Below are 20578 nucleotides of genomic sequence, written 5' to 3'. Positions count from 1 at the left end.
CCACCTATTTAAAGTGTCTTGCCTGAATTTCTTAAAATCAATTTAAATATTGATTACTTAAACAGAGTCCATCACTAAAGAGTGTTTAGAGTACAGCATTCACTTGCACTGAAGGAAAATAAAGACAAGTAAAGCGTTGCAAAGAAGAATATATGAGAAACGTAATCAGATTACATCACTTTTGCTTAATTTTTTTATACCTACTAAGATCACTATGGAATAATCCTAACTTCATCAGAATAAAATCTTTCAATTTGCTTCTTATGCAGTTCAGGATGACTTGGAAAAAATCAAATAGTTTTTCCTTAAAATTGTAAACAAATCACCAAAACCATAAATATCTGTTTCTACTTAAAAAAAAACAACCCAGGAATATTATGTCAGATTTTGCATTACTACAAATTTACAAGTCCAAATCTGTTTAATTTCCTACAGAACTTGTATTGCTTTCCTACAGATTTTCTCTAAGTTGTAAAGGACACTTTTAAAAGTAAAAAATTATTTAATGTTAAGACTCTAAGAGCCATCAACAACAAGAAAAACAAGACTTCTTTCTCCATTTTGATAACACAATTATCTGACTCAGTAAAACTTGCAGTTTGTAATCCATCTATAGTAGACATTTTAATGCAAAGTTAAAACAATAAGCCACCAAGATACACACGTGTTTCAGATGTCTTCATGCAGCAATAGAAAAAAAAGTCCCTGTTTTTGATTCTTTTCATGCAACCTTTGGAGACTGACATTGAAATCTGAACCTGCGCTATTTAAAAATATAATCCAGGTGGAGCAGTAATAAAATGTAGTCCAAATGTTCTGTATATTGTTTTTTCTGACAAATAATATCTGGATACCCAATTTGATTAACCAATCTCTTCTCAACTCTTTTTCTTTATGACACTTTATTGAAAATTTATCAGAAGTTTTATTATAAACTATGGTTCTTTATTGGCAGCTATCAGCAATAAGCACTACATTCTTTACTTGGTGTTTTATTCAGTCATATCCAAAGTCAACCAAATTGTGCAAAAGCTTTTTTTCCTCAAATTTAACTGTTCGATGCTTCAGTCTGGCACTACTGAACATGGATGTATTCAAAAGGGTCAGCTGTCAGTATTCTGACAGTATCTTTCCAGATACTTCATTTAAGCTGCTGTTATCCAAATCTTTTCTGTCTAATAAACAGAACAGAAATAAATGATGGCTTATTTTTTATTTCATAGTATAAGTAAAAAATTTTGTATGCATTCATGCATCTTTTGGTAATCATTAGTAATCTCCTATACATTTCCATAAATATTTAATTTCAAGCAGAGCAAATTACAATCCCTGAACAGGTATTAAAATATTCAGACTTTATTTTATGCAATACATGAATTTTCTGTATTGTATAAGCAGGATATTGTACTGTACTCCATTTTCCCCAGAAGTTATTTATGAAGACGGTGAGGCTGTTTAAAATTTTAGGGTGGCAACATTTGTCATGAGCCTTCCTATAAAAACCTTGAGGGATCTAAATAATGGCCTCTAGAGATTTCAATCTTTTTTCTCTGCTACAGTTTAATATTGCAGATTTTTATTCTAAAGAAGTATCTCACAGGGCCTCTCAGAAATTGAATATGAAAATCCACCCTCCCAGAAAAAAAAAAATCAGTGTTTAAAGCTTTTCTTTGGAATTGCAGGAAGCTGTAATAGAAAAATCAAGCTGAACATCTGCTATTTCACATGCCTCTGCCTGGATTAAAAAAGTAGGATACAACTACTAATGTTGGTGCAACACATTCACCAACAGAAAATTGAATCTTAGCAGTAACTTATCTTTTGACGAAGACAATGTTACCATGAAGTATGATTTGTGATCCTTAGATGAAGGCAAACCTTTTGTTTAAGGGTTAAATTTTTTCAGAAAATAGCCTAGAAAAACAAAATCCACCTTAAACATGATCATCCTCTCACATCCAAAATTAATCTGAACCTTTGGATTTAGCTTAGCACTGATAAACCTTATCTAAAAAGTTTAACTTCTTGTGCAACAAACTAATATATTCATTATACATTCATTAAAATTCTCAAGATACATGGATTTACTGAAATTAATATATTGCCCTATACTTCATGTATTTGACCCAACCTAGATATACGACATAATGAATACTTGGATCTAACTATGATAGCCAACATACAAAGTAAATAATCATCAGTAGACAAGGTATCTCAAAAATTTCACTGCTGACATCCTGAAAATAGGACAGGATGTCTGCAAGACAGACATTAAGAAGATATAAAACAGTTTGGAAATTTGTAGAAATATAAGGAAAACTGAAACACACAGCTTACAATCTTTTTATGTGACAAGCAGTTCAAAATAAACACAGGAAAAAAAGAACATCAGGAAGAGTTATTTCAGACTCATTGTTCTAAATGGTGTAAAATGAACTACAATTTATTTTTGTGGCAAAGTACTGTACTTAAGTTTGATACCAGAATATATATCCTCTTTTTGAAAAATTCAACAGATTTTTAACACTCCTCACTACTATTAACATGTTAGTTAAAAATGGTTTCATTTTTAATTATCTATGCTGACAGGAGGAAAAGACACTATTTCCTACTTAATAATAAGGGAAAAATTGGAAAAATTATAAAAATAATCCTACTAGACTTCAGTAGAGAATAGATCTCACACAGGAGCATCCTTCATAATCCCAGGACTCTCAAGTGAGGTCTTGGAAACTTTCCAAAGTTAGCTGCTAATTTTGATCTCCTTAATGTGGGCAGCATCCTATGTCCTAGTTTAGCAGAGCAGAAAAAGTCTTTTCTAATGAGGAAACATAACATGCAAAGACAAAAGACTCAATACAGTGAAGCACACAAAGGAAATCCATGCCATTTAATTTTATTGTGCTGTGTTGGTTGCCTCCTTAATGTGAGTTGTAGCCGATAAACTGTGAGCATTTTTAGATGTATTATTTACGTCAGTTCTTCAGGCGAAAGCAGGGCATGTTTGGAGCAGCAAAGCTCACTTTTACACTTTTCAAAGACCTGCCTATCTGAAAAAGAATGAAACTTGCTTGGCTACAAACTTTTCATTTTACAACTTACACAGTGCACTCAGTGGGAGGCTAGGACTTCATTTTGGATCTTAGAGAATGCAAGCTAAAGCCCTCAAGGACAAGATGTAACATAAAGTCTTTGTGAAGGGTGCAACCAGCACAAATTCTTAAAGTGCACATGACAAATTCAAATCTTCTAGCACCCAGCATTTTGTTACTAAAAAGAAGTCTTAGTCCCCATTCTGCAGATAAACCTTTGAAATTAATAAAGTTTTACTGATGGAGACAACCAAAAAGAAAAACTCAGCGATGCGAACTGTGTCCTGCTTAAGCCTGAGTGCAGTCTTAACTCAGAAGTCCATCACTGTCAACTTTAGTTATTTAACCACGGATCACTTAGTGGATACATAGGGTATGAAATGGCAATGAAACAGACTCAGATGGGAACTGGAGAGGCCGCTGGGGAGAAAATGCAGAGAAAAATCAGAAAGGTGTGCTATAAAACTACTACCAATGACAGGAAAAAAAAAATTTCTTCATAGGTAGTATGAAGATACATGGCATAGATATATGGCTTTGCTTTGTATTCGTAGGCAAAACAGTGCTGATAACACACTCGTGTTTTGGCTATTGCTGAACAGTACTTCCTTCCTTCAAATGCTTTCTTTTCTCCTTCACATAAGCTGGGGCTGGGCTTGAGGCTGGGAGCTGATAGAGTCAAGACAGGTGATCTATACCACAGCACTCAGCAATAGATCCTCAGGGAGGTGCAGAGGAAGGGTAGATGTCTGTGATTATGATATTTCTCTGTGCAAGCAACATGTGCTTAGGTTCTGCTTCCCTGGAAGTGGTTGGACAACTGCTGATGAGAAAAGCAAATAAAGTCCTCTTTTTGCTCTGCTTGCACACAGAGCTTTTACTTTCCCTGTTAAACTGTCTTGATCCATGAGTGTTCTCATCTTCTTCTATTTCCCATTTAAACCTGCAAGAGAGAGGACTGAGCGAGGGGCTGGATGGGTGTTCAGCTGCTGGCTGGGCAGCCCATCACAGCCCTTAAGGCAGAGAACACACATTACTAAGTAAGTGTTTAATTATTCTTTCAAAGACTGTATCTTGTCAGGAATAAAGAGGCATATATAAATAATTTTATTTTAAAAATCCAGGAAAAATCTTTTGGGAATACAGTAATTACCTCTGCTCTCCCAGAGTATATCTGTTTTAACTTCAGTTTTCAGTGCAGCAAAAGAAATGTAATTTCTTTTTCATGAGTAATTGTGCTTACAGACAGCTAGTGTTACGTGTGAATCCATTTAACCCACTTGACAAAGATTATTTGCCAAATGTTCAAATAAAATTACTTATTCCAAAGTGATTTGCAACAGTTAGCCAGCAAACAACTCATATCTTAAAACTTGAAATCTATTACCTAACTAGAGCCTCTTAAGCACTTCTGATAGTATTTTTAGTTTCAGATTATACTTCGTTTTTGAGCATACTAATTTATGCATACTCAACATTAGATATTCACAGATATCTTTCAAATGTAGGTAACGGCTTTGTGAAAGTATGTATCATCATTTATAGCACAATCAATTAAAAACTAGTTTACCTGCCAAATGCAACTAAATTAATAATTCAGACTGTTCCATATTACCACAATCAATGCAGCACCTTTTAATGCAGCTGAGAAAAACACTACTACATAAAATCATGATCCTTCAAATCAGAGATGATTTGTGGTTTGCACCAGGCATATACTTACATATTTATATACCTACATATTTATATACAACAGAAAATTTTTGCAACTGGGTAAGATGGTCATGCAAGAAAACAAAAATCCTCCAATATTTCGGTTTTTCATCATTTTCATCCCTTAAAACACCCCATGATTCCTAGTGCTCCAGATGAAGTACCTACGCTGTACTTAGTACTCTCGAAGAAAAAACTGCCTGGAAAATGTGACATGCTTAGTTTTGCATTAATTCAAAATCAAATTTGAATTAGGATACCTATTGGTCTTATCTCACAGTCCCTGCTCTGCTAGTGTTCTAGCCTCACCATAGCATGTTATTTTTCTCACACAAATCTCTAAAAACTTTTTCTCTCACTGTAACCTCACTGAACTATCTAACCACTGGTCTCCATAGTACCTATTTCAGAGACAGTGAGTAAAGTATACACTATTTATTTCTAATTTTGTTAAGTAAATTCAGGTCATCATGTGCTTCTCCATACATGCAATATTTTTGAGCGCTTAATTTTTGTTTTACTTCATCTGATCTTCACCATTCTAGCTGGTTGTTCTCTCCCACTGAATAATTACTGAAAGTAAACTGCATGCCCTTGAGGCAGGGATTATTGAGTTCACCTACACTGAAAAAGCACCTAATACTTCTGAAGTTCTCTGAAACAAATAAAGATGCTAGAATACTCTACCACATAAAGCGTTCATTGTCAATGCTCCAAATTACTTCTACAGAAAAGCTATTAAACAAAATGTTGCTTACAAAGCAAATGTTTAGTATGAACTTAGCAGTATTTAAAACAAACGGTATTGCAGTTTTTATGGGGAGCTCTTATGGGTTTTATGCTCTTAGACACCATCACTGTGTATTTAGTGTTACTGTACACTATACACTGGTACACTTATATATTTAACATCATTCCTGTTCTTCCAGTATGTGATGTTCTTCCTTCCAATTTTTCACTAATGAAAGCAATCTCATGTACCTCAAGAAGTAATATAATGTTTAGGCTGCAAATAATCTGTGATGATGGCTACTGCTTAGACAGAGAGCAGTCTTTTCCAAAACAACTCTACCACAAAAAAGAATATGAAATGGTTTTTATATGCTTTGTAAGGACTGTTTAATGCTGTATGATGAAACTCCTCCTCACGGCAACAATGAATCACGCAAAAAAATGAGCCTTCAAGTACTGGCATGCCTTTTGCTTTCATTTATGTAATTATTGGTACCGATATATTCAGCATAATTATAATATGCCATTATTGCTAGAGCAATACTCTATGGCAGCTCTGCACCATAGAAGTAAGTTTGCTGTATAGCTTTTGCTGATTTGTCAATGTGTCTACTGCAATGGACCATACTTCCAAAATTTTTTATTCCTAAGAAAAAACAAAATTAGAGCAAAAACTCTCATTGCCTGACAGAATACGTGAGTACAGCATGCTAATATGAAATATAATTATTAATGAGGCAGTGAAATACGTTAAGCTATGCTAGTCTGTCTGACCTGGAGTATGGTGTTCAGCTTTGGGGTCCCCAGCATAAGAAGGACATGGATCTGCTGAAGCAATTCCAGAGAAGGGTCACTTAAGATGATCATAAGGCTGGATCACCTCTCCTTTAAGGACAGGTTGAGAGAGCTGGAGTTCAACCTGGAGAAGACAATGCTCCAGGACACCTTATAGCACCTAATGAGGGTCTACAAGAAGGAGGGAGAGGCACATTTTACAAGTGCATGTAGTGATAGGACAAGGGGGGAACAGCTTTAAATTGAAATAGGATAGATTAAGATTAGAAACTGTTTACTGTGGGGGTGGTGAGGCACTGGAACAGGTTGCCCAGAGAAGCTGTGGCTGCCCCATCCCTGGAAGCGTTCAAGGCCAGGTTGGATGGGGTTCTGAGCAACCTGGTCTATCGGAAGGTGCCACAGCCCATGGCAAAGGGTTTGGAAATATATGATCTTTAAGGTCTCTTCCAAGCCCAAGCATTCTATCATTCTATGATGATCCACAGAACACAGTCTCTTTTTCAGAGTGTATTTTTAATTTTCAGAAATTCAGACATGACATTACAAATTTTCTACAAAGATAAAATTAAAATGCCACTGGACTTTTAGGTCATTTAGGTTCTCTAAAATATGGCTGGACAATTTTTCTGCTATCAGATGATAAAAATATAATTACTTCTGTCATTTTGGTTCAGTTCTAAAAATACTTGTACAGAGTAGTTAATTCTGTAGTTAACATGCTTATGATGTACTGTCAGGTCCACTCTGGCCAAATTTAGTACAAAAGCAAGGAGCCAAACAAAAGAGTGAAAAACTGTCTTCCCTAGAATCAACAGAGGACTAAATTCAATCTTAGAGTACATTTTCATATTTTGGTTATCCAATGCCATCAGCATGCAGGTCACCCAGGCACAATTACTAGGTAGGATGCTCCTTTTCATTGTTCTTGCATTACTGAGGGGAAATTAAAATGTGGCCCCCTCTGCCTCCACCTCAAATTAGATATGTTAGTTTCTTAGGTCAGAACAACTAATAATTTAAGTATGGATTATTACATTGTCTCAGTCTGATGAGACTGGAATGTTTGCTAAACAGGATGAGTTATGAGATAGACCAAACTTCTCTCTCTCAGCAATTGTAAATTCAAAATTAAGGGGCTTTAATCGAGGAAGTGTGGAAAAAACAGAAGAAATAACAACCCTTTATTAAAAGATATAAGTATGTTGGCAAGAACAGCGACAGAACACAAAAAAACCCTAGACAATAGTCCTGTACCCAAAAGTCCCCTTCAAACAAAAGAAAGGGTCTGAATACTTCTCTGTCCTTTAGCACAGTCCTAATCGTGGCCTGCAGGGGGCGCTGTTGGGTCACTGGGGGTGCAGAGCCTGCAGTACCCTGTGTGACCTGCAGGGGGCGCTGTTGGGCTCTGTCGGTCACCACACAGGGAGGGGTCTGGGGGTTGGTCTCGGGTCGTGGGAGAAGCCGAAAGGAAAATGGAGACCCTTCCCCCAATGGGAGAAAGGGGGAAAGGAAAGTAGTCCACCCCCACGGAACTCACCGTTGTTCCCAGGTGACAGTGTCTCCAGGCTCCTCTTCTCTCTCCCTCAGTGGGCACAGAGCTCTCCGATGAAAACACAGTAGGCTCTGGCTGGAGTCACGAGGCAGCGTGCAAAGCCAGCCGAGACCAGTGATTGGCTTCACCAGGATGAGAAGCCAGAAAAGCCTGGCTTCCAGGCTTTTTTCTCCAAAGAATACCCGCACACAGACCCTGTATCCGTTCAAGAGAGAGAACTCAGCAGTCTGCCCCTCTCCCCTCCAAGCAGAGCCAGCCACCCCCTCCCAAAACTCCTCCCCTCTCCCCCCAGTCTCTGATGGGGCATCAGCTAGGAATGCAGTCTGACCAGCTAGACCCTTTGTAAGGTTAATTGACCCCTTCCCCCTTTCCATTCAAACTCCTTCTTTCCTACAGTGGGGGGGGGGGCAGGGGGAAGAAAAATTCCACTCTTAAATTTATAACCTATAACATACATAACTTAAATACGTAAGGCTACAAAAGCTCAAAAGCAGATACAAAAGTCCATCTTAAAACTTATGGAGATAAAAGCTGGATCAGTTTTTATATTCACACTAGGAAGTCAGGGTATCAATATATGGTGATTATGCTCTAGCCCTCAACTTAATTCTATCTGCAGCAAATCAGTTCTTGATAATGTCTCAGACATTCCCACCTAGAGTAATTACATTTTTATAGCCATCATAAGAAACATCCATCAAGTAAAAATGATTTGCTGGTAGGAAACAGTCTGACTGCAAACAACCAAAAGTCTAACACAAGAACATTTTCCAGCAGGATTGTTAGACTATGGAACAAACTAATAGTTAGCAAAAATCATAAGTATAAAGCCATGTTTTCATGTTATACCTCAGCTGATCTATCAGCTAACATTTGTTTAACTCCAATCACACAGTTTCAACTATACTCTTATGCTGGTTACAGTAAACTAGTGAACCCAGCATGACCTGACATGGCACAAAAAAACAACAGAGAGGTATTTAGTTTTAGTCTTTTTTCCTCTCTGAATCAGGGCACTGTGTAGTCAGATGAGACAAGAGACATAGACAGTTCTGGTCAGAACTGTATGTGGATGCCTTTTCACTCACATGAAACCACCAACTATGTTGCCTACTCACACTATCATTTAAACTAAAAAGGTAATCAGATACTGGCATATTTTGGCACTGCCAAGTGGTTCTGACTATGTCAGTATTTTTAACAAAGAACTGCAAATTGTCTAGAACATAATTCATAAAACTAAGTTGCAATAGCATATCACTGACACGGTGAGTCATATACATTTCCTTGATGTCCACATTTGGCAAAAGCAAAACATAATTCCTGAAAAGTTCTGATTCAGTCACAAATGCACTGTGCCCATCCACAATTATGACAGGCTGGTGCTGTTCAGAGAGTCACTAGTAGGAACCCTGCAGACAGACACATAATTCATACCTTCTTTTATTTTATTTGTTATGCCAAAAATCTAGTTTCATTTGTAAGCTTTCCAAAAGGACTATCCCATAAACTAGCAGGTACCTTGAACTCCTAGTGATCTTCTAGAACAATGTCTCATAAAAGATGCATCTCGCACTAACAGGCTCTAAATCAGGAAAGGTGAGCTATTGCTATTGATAAAAAGTTTGCACTCAGCACAATTTTTTGTTGAAACAAAAATTTAAACAGAGCACTGGGTTTTTCTGAATAAATTTGACACTAACCACAAAAAATGTCATAAATACAAAGAATTTAAACATTATTGCTCTACACAAAGTTAGGGAGGTGGGTCCTTAGAACAACTCCTTATATCAGAGATAAAAAATGGATGAAGTCCTTTGGCAAATGATGGAAATGGCAGCACTTAGTTTTCTACTAATATGTCTTATCTTACTTCTTTCTTAAAAGTAAAAACACAGAGCCAAATGAATAAAAGGTGCTCTCCATCTTGTGTGTTTCACATATACCCACAAGTCCTGATCTCTTACTTCAACATTCAAATACATACGAGTTGACAGTCACCACTCTGTCTCTGTTTTCCACTTAGATTGCACTTGTGTCATAGTCTCCTGAGAGTCTGATCTGTTTCCCCCCACTCCCTTTTCTTCTCTCTAATCCAGCTTCAAAACAAAGAACAGGAGGAGCAGGGAAGGTATGTGCATTTGCACTCCAACTGCACTACCCTTTGTTCTTTCAACCTCCATCTGCAACCCTATCCAACATAGTGGGAGCATGACAAGAGACAATTGCAAAAAAACCCCTGTATTTACTTTCTTAGGCTAAGTGGTCTCACTCTTGGACTTGTGATGCATGGTTTGTCAATCACCTTCCAGACAGCTCTGTCTGTGCCAGGTTTCCTCCCTCTGTACACATAAAGGACCCCTTACTATCTGAGACACAAAGGAGAGCAGAAGGTGAGATGAGCTATGTTTGGGCCATAGTTCACTACTTGAGGGGTCTTGCTGCAGAGTTTTCAATACCCATGTTACTAAAATGTACCTTTTCATTTCATGTTCCATACATCATGTACATGGCTAGGAAAATACTGGCAAGCTTTTTTAGAGTAACCAGCTTGAGGTATAAGAATTATTTTCTTCCACTGTGCTCAAAATCGCACTTTCTGTCTGCTTTTCCTGAAGAATTGCTTGAAAAACTGAGCTCTCCCCACAATAAAGGATGACAAGAACCACACTGCACGCAAAAAAAAAAGCAAGTCTGTTGCCATAGAACATTCACACCCATATTTGAAAAACAACAGAAGACAAGTGGAAAAACTCCCTGTATTTTAAAGTACAAATAAGAAATTGAAGATAAGATGCTGAGGAAACATATGCAAGTTCAAAAAAGCAGCTCCAGTGGTCCAAAGTCTTTTGATACAGTACCATGTACAAAAGGGCAAAAAGGCAAACTGCTGCCAAGAACATAGGTAGAATATTAGGTAGAGACATTTAAGACAGATAAACTGATACTCTGAATCTTATCTAACCAGATCACTGGATTTGTTGAGATTCAAAATGCTGAAAAAAATCTGTGCTAAAAGCAAGAGAAAAACCTATCTTCGTAGCTGAAAGTGGTGAAATAGTAGTATAGATAAAGAGAAGCAGAGAATACAGATAATGTGCTGCTACAGACAAATTTCTGTAAGATGTTACACTATTACTGCCACTTACAGGTTTTACAGAAGTTTGATCTAGAGAAAATGCAGAGAACAACTGAGAGGCCATCTTTGCACTCTGGTTAAGCAACTACCTTCTACTGCATCTCTCCATTATAAAGTAAGATTATAGTTTACTAATAGTGGCTCAAGTTAAGCCCAGGAGATCCTCATAATATTTTGTTACCCACTGTCGTGGGTCACATACTGTACTTTTCAGCATATATCCCAAAAATCCAGTACTGCTCACACGTTTGTATTAAAACAGTTTCCCTGCACTAGTCAATGCTACATTTATACTTAAACTAAAGGGAATTGGGTTACTTTCAGAACAAAAGGAATCCAAAAGACAGACATCCACACAGTGGTTAACACCATTCTAAATATGGATATATTCCATAGATTAAGAGATTTAAATCCAGAAAGATTAATCTAATAGTAATTCTAATGCATTATTTATAACCTCTTAACACAGCTTACTTTTAGAAACCAGATTGGTCTGTGCTGCAGATGGAAACAGCAGCATATTGCCACAGCAACTACAAAAATGGTGTTCTGCCTTTCAGTTTAGTAGTTCCTTGATGAAGAGAATTGATGATCTAGAAGAAATCTCTTTCTGCTCAGCATTTTTTTATAAAGCATAAATCTCAATTTCAGTTTGCTAATATACTAAAACCAGTATTACTCTTTACTGTAACATAATTAACATGCTCACTTCAACTGGATTTTGGACCCAGCTCAAAAGAAGTACTACTTAACAGTACAAGCTGTGTCATTATGCAGCCAAGAGGAACCACCAGGTCTGTCTGTTTGTACTCTTTAAACAACTTCTTCATGTATCTTTTCCTACAACCTTGTCTATCTTGTAGAAAGTAAGATGGAGCACCAAACCCAATTCCACCCAAAGCTGGAAAAAATGCAAATAATATAAACCATACACATTTGTCCATATGCAATGCTACATTTTTCTCTTTACTATTCTAGAATCCTATTTTCTAATGTTGTCAATAAAACAAACAAGTAATTCTCTAAACCATTGATAAGTGTATTTGGTATGCACCAGACTTTAAGAATAAAAGCAAATTAATCTGACAGAAGAAGAGCAGCTTCTATCTAGGACATGCTCTTCTGGACGTGCCAGTGCTGGTTGGTCTGCTACAGTGGGGTTGGTTTCTACAGATTTTTGCCCTGTGAATGGTAACTTTTCCTTTTGCAAAGTTCAAGTACAGCATTTCATACATTAGAGCATTTAAGAGTCTCCTATGTGTACCTGACTTCTTCAAATTTCCTAAAGATTAGCAGTTACCTGAATAAAATTTACCACATCATCAATTGTGGTTGAAATGCATTTTTCTTCCTTCACCATGTATGAACATTTTCATGGTTTAATGAATGTTCTTTGCTCTGTTTTTTATTAATTAAATGCTTTCTATGACTTATTTTCTTAAGTAGATTGCTTGGCATGAAAATTAATATGACAAGAAAAACAGCAGAGTAAGCACACAGATGGGAGTAGCACAGTAAAATGCACAGTAAAATGCATTTCAGAATTGCACTGCAATTCCAGCTCTCCTCTTCCTGAGACATACTGATTTTAATCTGAAAATGGAAGCTGAGATATTCTAAATTACATCTATTTTCATCTTTTAATTAGACTTTTAGAAAAGTCCACGGAATTCTTTTTTCTCACTCTGTTTTTGGTTAGACATTTCTTCATTTTCTATACAGCTTTTACCAAAACATGAATTAAAATTTTTGCATTTATGGAAGAAATTGAGAATCATCTTTCTTCACCAGTTGCTTCCACTCAGTCTCCCTTAGATAAGATCACATTCTAGTTCTCAAGCTGCTAGCTAATTATTTTCAATTTGCTTCAGAATTTGTATTAGGAGTGCACTTTAGCAAAAACTCTTAAATCCAAATCAAAACTCAAAATAGCTTTTAAAAGCCATTGAAGAGCATAAAAATGAAATAAATAATGTCATTAAAAGTTGGGAGAACCATGAAATTATTTATTTCTTTGAGCGTTCATAACATCATTTGATGCTGCATACTTTTACTACTAATCATACAAAGTTGATTAGTCCACGTAATGCAAGCTCTCCTCACTCTGTACACAAAAGAAAATGAGATATATAAAATATGAAAATAAGATCACTTCAACTTTTTGAGCTACAAAATATTAAGATTTTATTAACCTTTTGTCAAACTGCAGGATTTCTTTTATAAAGACTATAGGGAGAAAGCCTTGTGCAATAAATGTTTCTTCTGACTGACAGCATTTTCAAAAATTACTAACAGTGGGAACTGGCAGATTTCTATCATTCTCTCATAAAGCAGACATACTCTTGAAAGCAAATGAAAAAAACCTGTAAACCAACCAACCCCACACTCCACCCTCCCCAGTTCTGAATTGTATTAAATGTGAAGTATGTTTTTAGCTAAGTCATCCATAAGGGACTCCTTCTGATGTGTAATCATTTTAATTTAGCTGCTGATATAAAGGATTTGGGAATTACATGATATCAGAAAAAGCGCTGGACTGAATAAAGTCTTGGCAGTAACTAGCTTAAAAAAATTATGTGGTCACAGCTTTACAGTTGTAAGGATGCAGGTCATAACACAGAAAACTTTTTTTTACCTAACTTATACTTTGTATGTGAAAAAGACATTCATATGCCCAAAAGACTGCCAGCTTCTTCAGCTGTAATAGTAGGTGCTATCTGTCCTTACTTTTTCCTTAATTCTGAAATGCAATTACCGTACAACACCTCTTCAGTATTTTGCAGTACTATACATAATAATTCATTTCACTAATTTGCTACTTTAACTTTGCCATTTCCTACTAGAATCACTGACTCCTTATCAACTTCAAAAATAGTGTTTGTATGAAATCTAATCTGTTCTGTTAGCATGACATCTTTTGAATGTGTACAGTGATTTCTCAGTGACTGCCTGCAGTTTCACCTAATATAGTGAAAGAAGGATAAAAAAAATATTTTCAGATAGCATTATTTTTTCTCAAAAGCAGACATGAGGAAAAAATGCTTAGGAGCTAGATACCATAAAAGTTAATGGGGGGTCATGGATTAGAAACATTCATAGATACACTGTCTGCTACAAAGCATGAAGAAATAGTTGTGGTTTCCTCATCCCTGGAAGTGTTCAAGGCCAGGTTAGATGGGGCTTTGAGCAACCTGGTCTAGCAGAAGGTGTCCCTGCCCATGGCAGAAGGGTTGGAACCAGATGATTTTAATTTCCCTTCCAATTCAAACCATTCTATGATTCTGATTCTATGAAATAGTAGAGAGCTTTAATGGTCCCATATGTTAGGAATTTTATTTTCCTGAAAAAAAAAGATTTTTTAATTTTAAGAACCAAGACCAACATTTAACATAAATCTCCATGCAAGCCACATTTAATTTATCTCAGTTTATATGTATTCAGAGAGTTTGGTACCATGAAAATCAAAGACAAATAGTCACTGAGACAGTAATAATTTGTAAAAATTTAGAACTAGGGGCAAAAAATTCTGTCAAATTTATAACAATACATTATTTTCTTTTGTAAAATTCTATCTTAAATTTTCTCCTTACTGTGTATTTGATGTTCTTCTGGTAATACACAGTAACATTCATAAATATGAAAGTATTCTTGTATTCTTCATGCCATTGTTGAACTTTGATTTTCGTCTGCCACAAGGTATTTTTATAATTGCAATTTAGTCTGCTCTTCACTCTACCTTTCTAATAAAAATCCCTGTTCAAATTATGGGATTGACCTAACTGCACAATACTGCAACCCACCTCCACAAACAGGTCATTGTCTTTCTCAGCTGAGGGACTGCAAGTCTCATAAATTCTTATGATTTAAGTGGTCTGTGAGCTTCTAGAAAACTAAAATAATAGTTTCTAAACCTTACTTCTTATATATAAAAAAAAGCATACAGTGTTTCTATAATTTTAGGCTAATCATCAATATTTTCTTGGAATAGCAATCAATATAGCTTTGGAACAGCAACAATCATTCTGTGGTTATTTATTAAAGAACTTTTTTTTTTTTGGCAAACAGTCAACAATAAAATATGTAATTCACTTAAATGGGCTTAGTTTCTTTCTTTTGGGGTTTTCATCCAGTAAGATACATTACCACAACTATTGATCTTTTGGTTGTAGGACTATCAGTAAAATATTACTATTTAAGGTAGAGGTGGCTGCAATATGGAGACTTCATGCGTCCCTCTTGAGAAAAACTACACATTACCAAGAAGCAGGAAAAGCAAAAATATGTCAGTGAATACTACTGTCTTTTCTTAGCACACTAACTGTCAAAGGTGGCCTGGAACAGGAAGTAGCAGATGATCCTCTCCCTCTTTTGCAAGACAGGCACAAAATGAATAACAGCTCATGGAATTCTGCTATGTTGAGATCATTCTATAAAATCAGTACATTCTAAAAGCAGTTTATAGACAAGGAACTTATTAACATTTATTTCACTTAAATGAAGGAACATGATCACAGCACAGCCAGCTATTTTGGCCTTCAGTAAAGCTATTATCACAGTGCAGCTACACTGTAGTCTAGTCTGTATAATCTAGCTTCAAGATGATCATAAATATATTAGGTTACATACAGATACACTGAGACAATCCTGATACAATGTATTTATCCAGTAGCATCCTGAACAATTTTTGCTCCTTTCCAATACATGAGTTAAGGGTTAAGTAAACTACAACACAACTCGTAACACAACGCAAGCAAAGTTTCTTCCTGACGAATCCCTAAAAAATTTGCAAACCTCTCTATCCCACTGGTTATTATTAGCACCAAATTGTGTAAAAGACCTATTAAACACTAGAAGAGGCCAGGTCAGACCTTTAAAGTTGAAATCTCATATAACAGCATAAAAAGAGTGCAGCTAAAAGTAATTAAACTCAAAAGTGTTGGAGTTTAAAGACTTGCAACAGGAGCTCCAGACACATCTCAGAAACCAGCAGATGTGCTTTTTTTACTCAGATACAATTGCTACAGAAACCACAAGTGCAATTTAAAAAAGTTAAGTCATGCATTTGGATATGAATCCGTTCGTTACTCTTAATACCTTCTTCTTAATCCAATTTATAATCAGTGACAGAATTAATGTGATAAGTACAAAATCACCATGCAGTAACAATAGTTACAGCCAGAGCAAAAGCAAAGATAAGACAAATTCATGCCCAAAATTTCTCCCCTCCTTTTATCAGCAAGTGAAGAAAGATACTGCTCCTTGTAACTACATAGCCCTGTAATGCTATGTTCTAGGAACAGCTACAAGCTCAGCACTGAACTTCTGAGGCATCAGGGCTGACGCTGGTCATACTTGCTCTGGTTGAACTCCCTCTGCCCTACCTGCTCCTTGGCTTTACTTCATTTAGCTGTGACAGCAATTTTTCTAACTGACCAGATGTCTCTCTGGCCAATTTGTTTTACCTTTGCTATCTTTGTATGGTGCAACCACTGACAGCAGTTGTTCCATGTATAATTAGATAGCTGCATCTGTAATACAGTGATGTAAAGAAATGCAGGCCTGCTAAAGACAGCAGAGGTATTAAGAAATGGAGACCCAGGATGCAACATGGAGGAGTACAAGCCTAGGATCACATGAAAAGGGGCACTGGCTTGGCATTGGAGACTACAACAGCTCTGAGAAACTTCTCAGAGGTCTGTTAAAGAAATGCAGACTTGGCCCTGCACAGAATGGTTTCAAGGATAACCAACAGAAAAAAGTAACTGTATCTCACATGAAAGGAACCACATACAGTAATTTGGATGTAGCACGAAGCTGGAGATCAGTAAACAGAGAGTGAAGGTAAAGAAATTTGTAACCAAGTACACAAAAATGACCACAAATAGATTCTGGGGTAAATAGAAAGAAACCACTAGCTGCTCTCAGTGAAGGATTTAAACGTAAGAATGCCTTAAACATAAGAGCAGGAGTGGTTCTCAAACTCTGAAATTAGAGTTTCCCTCTTTCACAGGTTGAAAAGCTTTGTATTAATATTTAATCTTCATTTCTCTTTAAGTCACTTAAGGAAGATATAGAATTCCTCCAGGTCCTCATATTTCCCTAAGAAAGGTCTCAACTGAAACTTTGTAGATACTGCTTGCCTACTGTAGCTGTGATTTTATTTCAACTCATTCCCTTCCTGATTTACTTTGGTGCCAACACTAAATAATGCTTTTAGCCCTTCAGCAGTCAGTTGAGAAATCCATAAATAGTTTGAGGATAATTCTTGTAATGAGTATCATCACAGAAAGAGTGACTGAAATCCAAGTGCATAAACGCAAAACTAAACTCTTGACGCATTTACAGTTTCAATACAAACATGACAATGCAAGAAAAAGAATTGTACACCAATTTATACATGAAAAAGAGACTTGCATAGATTAAGCGAACTTTGGTCATAAATTAAGCCTTTGAAGCCTAACACCTTCACTACAAGACTGTCAGTTGCTAGAGGACATGATTACGGACATGAAAACTCAAGGCTGCAGGCTGAGATAACAGAACCTGACAGTGTGGATAAACTATGCAGTATCTTACCTGTTTCTCCTAAGTTCAGATTAATACTGCGAGCATGAACAGAAACTCACTTCTTGGAAATTGAGTTTCCAAGAAGCATTAGTCACCTTCGTAAGACAAACATTGATGTTTTCAAAAAGATACAAAAGAACCGGTGAAGTGTCATTAAGAAATGACGCAAAAAAATGCCAATATTTTTTTCCCCAATGAATCAGGATCATTTCCGAGAGGATATTGCAGTTTTGAAGCTGACTATATAGCCTTCCTCTACGTAAAATGACTGTGAGGAGAAAGGAAATATAACTGGAAGAGCCACAAATGGTATTTTTGTCTGAGATCTTTCAGAAAATTAATACAAGCTTCATGCATTAACAAACAATGTAAATATATAACAAGATATACCCAAAATGGAATTTTTAAAAGGAATACTTCATCTTCCTAGTTATAGCAACAATAACAAGAACCATTACTAATACTGGCAATTCCTAGACTTAAGTAGTTATTGTCATACCCTAAGAATTTATATAATTATCATGCACCAACAATATAATCATACCCTAACAGAAACCTAAAAATCCCCTGTGAACACAGATGTTCACACGCACACAAAATGCAAGCATCCCCCTCACAGGCATTAAGAGCAGTCCCTTGCAGAACAGACAGAGGAAGCTTGGGTCCCTCTGCTGTTGGATAGCTGCTCAGGTCTGCACCTACACCTCAGAATCTGCACCAGTGCAAGCCTCTGGAGACAAGTGCAGTTCAGGAGCTCACAGAATTGCTCCTATTTACAATGCAAGGTGTATATACTTCAATTTAATAAAATAGTTGCATTCTGTCACAACACAACATTTATGGCCACACTTTGGCTTTCTGAAGGACAGAAAAAATCCCTTTAGCAGATAAGTTATCTCATAACAAAATAAACTTAGAAGAGCAGCCCATGCATTTAACAAAGAAATTCCAAAGGCTGAACAGGTCTGCTTTCTTTGGCTTGCTTTCCAGAAAAACTTTAATTAAAGATAAAAATGAGATGCACAATACCTTTAATAGCATAGAAGATATTCACCTCACATCAGTATGTCTTAAAAGAGCACTTAAATTATATACTTCCAATTGTCATTTATCAAAATTCTTTCACTTCATAGCCCCAGAGGTTTATGCTTTTTTCTCTTCATGAAGTTTTACTGATTGCTTAAGAATACATGGTAAGTATGTTAGAAATCATGGTTATGAAGTACCACAGATCAGCTTCCTACTGAAAGTACCACAGCAACAAAATGCACATTTTGACAACGAGGATTGTTAGAATGCTAAAGAAAAACAACAGCAAGTAGAACTTACAAGAAAAGGGAGGATACTGACACCAGAGGTGAGCTGCTGCGAAATGGAGCGTATGGCGGCAGAGGATCATCTCTATTTGCGACACGTCAGACTGTACAGAGGATGTGATTTTCTGGATTCACATATTCCTGGGAAGATATCTCAGTGATCAGAAACACAGCTGCACTATTCACACATGCTGCTTGACACAGTCTGAGAAGTAGACTCATTTAAATACTCCATGTCATGACTGCAGATTCTCACCAAGGTTAAAGAAATCAATGCAAATTCAAAATACACTCTTCTTAAAAGTACTATTCAAACCCAGATCATTTAGTTTACATACTAATTTTAATTTTTTTTCCTTTGTATACCGTACGCTTACTGATGAGTCTTATCAGATTTAACAACTCTATATAAATTGCTATTTAATGTAAATAACTGAAATAATGTAGCATTGGTTAAGTAAGTTTTAACAAGAATAAGAGTTGAAAGTATTTTCTTTCTTACATATCACAAATTTGGAAATTTTGTATAACATTTTACTCTTGAAAGTAACATCTAACAAAGGTTAAAGTGTCTGGAGAGACTGCAGATGATACAACTTTGTAAATACTCATGTACACTGTTGTTGTGCATCATCATTTAGGCCCGGAATTTTTAAAGCCACTTTAGGGACTCAGATATTTAAGAATCTTTAGACTTATTAGAAAACCAGTATTCAGTATTAAGACATCCAAACCTTGGAAATGTTCTTTACTCTCAGCTTCAGAGATGCATTTTACAAAATAAGAACAAATTTTGTTCAAAAGGCCACAATATCGATTTAAGTCTTTGGGCAAAACAAAAACCCTTCTCAAAAATGAAAGATGAAGACTCTTCAGTATGCATACCATATTGAAAAGTCTCATAGCATGTCCCAGACCCATTACATTTTCAAGTTGGTTCTCACATTTAATTGAGAGAGAGACAGCCTCAAACTCTCTCTCTCTCTTAATCTTGAATTCACAATGACAAACCTACCCAAAGCAGGAAAAATTTCTTGAATAGATACTACTTATCTGATTAGTATGTTTGCTCTTGCTGATCACACAGTATTTATGATGACCACACAGAAATTTATGATGAGAAATATTCTTTTAAAGGCATATATATCATTAGTCTTTCTACTAAGTTTCAGAGAAAACAAAAACTGTCTTAAGCATTTTGAGACATATTTTTGGCCTTTTTCCTTTGCCTTCCACCAAAAATTGCATGACTATCTATGGCCTTTAATTCTGTTCTGATTTAGATGGTTGAAAGAAGGAAACTATGGTTGTACAGTTGGTAAGAATATGTAATATTTTATGTTAGATTTGTAGACAAAATATTTACCTACTAAAGACTAATATTTTAAGTAGCAACAATCAATTCTTTACTCACAGAAAAATATTTGTGTTACGATAATAATAAATGCAAACATCTTTTAAAACATTCTTAACTGTGAAGTTAACTCAAAATGCCATCAGTTAAAACTTTGGTAACACCAAAATGCTAGAGTTTCTCATTTAGAAGACTTAAATGTTTAATTTTTCTTTAATCACTTAATCTGATTAAATTTCACTGTATTTCACTGCCTTTTCCCCCTCTTCAAATTTATTATTACATCATAAAACAATAAGAAGGCCAACTCACTGTTGT

The 20578-nt window shown here is 36.0% G+C and overlaps 1 long non-coding RNA gene across 1 annotated transcript; it reads right to left on the bottom strand.

Annotated features, from left to right (window-relative positions):
- Positions 1-338: 338 nt before the first annotated feature.
- Positions 339-7972, bottom strand: LOC116780910. The gene is made up of 3 exons (XR_004354704.1): positions 7870-7972; positions 6312-6503; positions 339-4035 (listed from the first exon to the last, which is right to left on the bottom strand). It is a non-coding gene; the product is annotated as an uncharacterized LOC116780910 (long non-coding RNA).
- Between the last annotated feature and the right edge of the window lie 12606 nt (positions 7973-20578).

The sequence above is a fragment of the Chiroxiphia lanceolata genome, chromosome Z, assembly GCF_009829145.1.
Source record: "Chiroxiphia lanceolata isolate bChiLan1 chromosome Z, bChiLan1.pri, whole genome shotgun sequence".
NCBI lineage: Eukaryota > Metazoa > Chordata > Aves > Passeriformes > Pipridae > Chiroxiphia > Chiroxiphia lanceolata.
Note: the sequence above shows the minus strand (reverse complement) of the source record. Positions and strands in the feature narration are given on the sequence as shown.